The following is a 3,400-nucleotide window of genomic DNA, read 5'->3' on the forward strand; positions in this document are numbered from 1 at the left end:
CTTTCATTTTATCCATCTGCCAAAAGGTGGAGCCTGAAATGTTATGACTTCTCTCCGTACATCGGACCATCTGGCACCTTTATTACTTCTACATAATAACTTTAGTTTTACATAGTCTACTTTTAACACACGTTGTAAATGACTAGCACTTGGGGTAAATATGCCTATAGATTTTGAAGCGAAAGGTCAAAGGTCAAGAACACCGGGACTGAAAGAAGATTACAAACCTGAACCGACCTGTGTGAGTGGCTTGCGCAAGAAGTAAAGAAGGACTCCGTTGATTTGGGGCTGAAAAGGTAATGGTCAAGGTTTGAAAGCAGAAATTACGGTTTCTGCACAATAACTTTAGTTCTACACCACAGACATGGACTAAACATTGTGTGTGGCTTGCACTAGTAAGAACAAATCACACTGATTTTTTGGCTTCAAATGTCAAGATCAATGTGGCTGAAAAATTACAAATGTTTTTTCTATAAAGCTTCATTTATCGACATTTACCTTCATCGAAGTTTGTGGATACCTTACATTTTAAATAAAAAGAAGCCTGTCTGGTATTGGGTCAAAAAGGTCAAAGGTTAAGGTCACTGTGACTGTAATATTTTTTTGGTGTATAATAACTTTAGTTATATACCACGTACCTTAATCAAAGTTTATGGAGTGTTTTCGCTAAAGGTAATGAAGAGGCATATTTCCTAGGGGTCCAAAGGTCAACGGGCAAAGTAAAAACAAATGGATTTTGCACAAAACATTTGTTGGCAAAGTTCTTTGACCAAATGTTGTGGATGGCTTGCACTTATGGTAGGAAATAAACCAAGAGATGTTGCGGCCTAAGGGTCAGTGGTTAAGAGCGTGTTATATTTAATAAATAAAAAAAGTTATTCTTCCACATTCATTTTATTTGCCGACTGCTTACCATGTTCAAAGGTCTAATCAATGAGAGCCGTAGGCCAGTGATCGCCAGAATCAACTATTCCCTACTATTGGTTTCCTTGACTTACAGGACTATTACAAATGGGCGCCATCTATCTTGTTATTGTCTAGCTTCAGTTGTCACTGCCCTTTTGTCTACGTACGCGGGTACTTGGCTGTGTACTTACTTTACCATTTTGACCAATTTTTGGGGGTATTATATAAAACATATGCTTGTATATATGTAGGTACGTATGTACACACGTACGTACGTATTATGAACAGTTGCCTCGCTTGGCGCTCAGCATTAAGAGGTTAGTGTTAGGACTGGTCAGACTGGTGTCAGTACAATGTGACTGGATGGGACATCATGCTACATGCCTTCAGACATCGTAGCGATATGACTGAAACATTGTTAAAGCTACGTTAGAAATCCAAATCACACACACACACACACACACACACGCGTATGTATGTATGTATGCATGTATGTATGTATTTTGATAAGAGACATTAGGGACAACCGGCGTCGGCATGTCCCCAGCCCAGCCCTCTAATAAACTTACACGAAACAACCGGAACTTTTCCTGTTGTTTTGTTGTTGTTGTTGTTGTTGTTTATTTTTATTTTTGCATATTTATTTTTGGTAATTTATTTTTGGGGCTTTGTTCCCTTGCCATCTGTATCTGGGTTCCATCACACAGACTCCTGGTCAACGTATTGAGGCCCCCAACCTCCAAACAATATTTCAGAATCCGCCAGTGTTAATTACGGGGTCAATTCAGAACCAGTGTCAATTCAGAACATATTTGTCTTAAATTGATATTTATAAATATTTCAAGTCTGAGACTGAAACTTTAATACATAATAACATTTTTGAAAGCTAGTCATGGAAATGTTTGAAATTGTTTTACTAGCTATGCTGTTATGAAACACACTGACATCGGTTTAAAGATAGGTAGTCTCACTTCAGTAGAAGTACGGTTTCTGAGTCACAATCGTTCGCGTCCTTGCAACGTTTCATGGCGTCAATAAATTTTACGAGTTCTATTTTGGAAACGATACGAGTGCTCTTCCTGTTAAACTTACCCCACGCACGAAAGCACACACACATCAACCATACAGATACACTTTCGTGCTAATATGACGCAACTAGCCTATCACAGGCTGAAGGTTTATAACGCGGACGCAAATCAAAAGATCTGCTTTATCAGCCGAATTTTAGTATTTTTGAGCAAGCGCTGCTTGACGGGCTAATACATCGATTGATCGTGAATGGTTAGTTATTCAGGTGTTACAGCATAGCATGTTTATCGTCGCTGAAATAACTTGGGCGATCCCGTCAGACAGGTTTTCAAGGCTAACATATACGAAGCATGACGAACACAGACTTCAGCTTGTGATCTTAAGAAGGCAAATTCATATTCAGATGATCGTTACTTACATCGATGTTCAAGATCTGAGCCACTATGGGGTTGCGGGGGGGGGGGGGGGTAATGGGCCGATGTACTAGGAAGTGTATGTTTGGGTCAGTTTAGTGCGGAGGTTTGGAGGGGTTGATTTAATATGGGGGCAAGAAGACGTTAATTTTACGTTTGGTCCATTTGGGAATTTAATATTATGTTTGGGACTATGGTTCGTGAAAATTATAATAAAGTCCTAATCTATTTTTATATACCGATATGAATGTTGACCTTAGGCCAGGAAATGAACTGGGATGTTTTCCGTACACGGTATGAGTAGCTGTTATACCAGATACACGATAGTGTCGGACGACAAGAGGGGATTGTTGGTATCACGGTACCAATTATTTTTCCATAGACCTCAACGCTAATGCTTTGTGAAATAAATATACTTTCTACCCTACCTCATCATCCATGTCACACACTGTCATAGAGAATAATGTTAGATTGCCAATTTGACGAGGACAAAACCATGTACTCCACTGCGTTTAAGAGAGATAACTCTGCTGGAACTATACAAGGGTAAGAGTTATCTAGTCACAACAGACATTTTCAGCCATGTGTACCACATTTTTTAAAAAAATCATAAAAATACAAAATATGATCTAGATATGAATTAACATATTCTCACACATTGCCAAGAGGCTGAATTTTTTTAAGAAGCCTAACAGAAAGTACAACTCTATTCTGTCTGGTTCTCATCAATATCTACTTCAGAAACTTCAAAAAGTTCAAAACACAGCTGATGGGATCATACTTAGAGTACCACGATCAGAGCACACCTGCCCTCTGCTCTGTACCCTACACTGGTATTCATTCAATCCAGAATCAAACACAAACTTTGTTCTCTTTGCTACGTTTCACTGACGGACTCCAGTCCAACATATATATCCGACCTCACCCATATATACACACAAGCAAGATCCAATCGTATACTCATTATTTCTACTACGAAAACCCAAGTCATATGGACAACGTTCTTTTGCAAACCAGGGCCCAGAAATGTGGATTTATTGAATGATTTCTTT

This window comes from Sinohyriopsis cumingii, chromosome 11, assembly GCF_028554795.1.
Source record: "Sinohyriopsis cumingii isolate HCF-2022 chromosome 11, ASM2855479v2, whole genome shotgun sequence".
NCBI classification, from domain to species: domain Eukaryota; kingdom Metazoa; phylum Mollusca; class Bivalvia; order Unionida; family Unionidae; genus Sinohyriopsis; species Sinohyriopsis cumingii.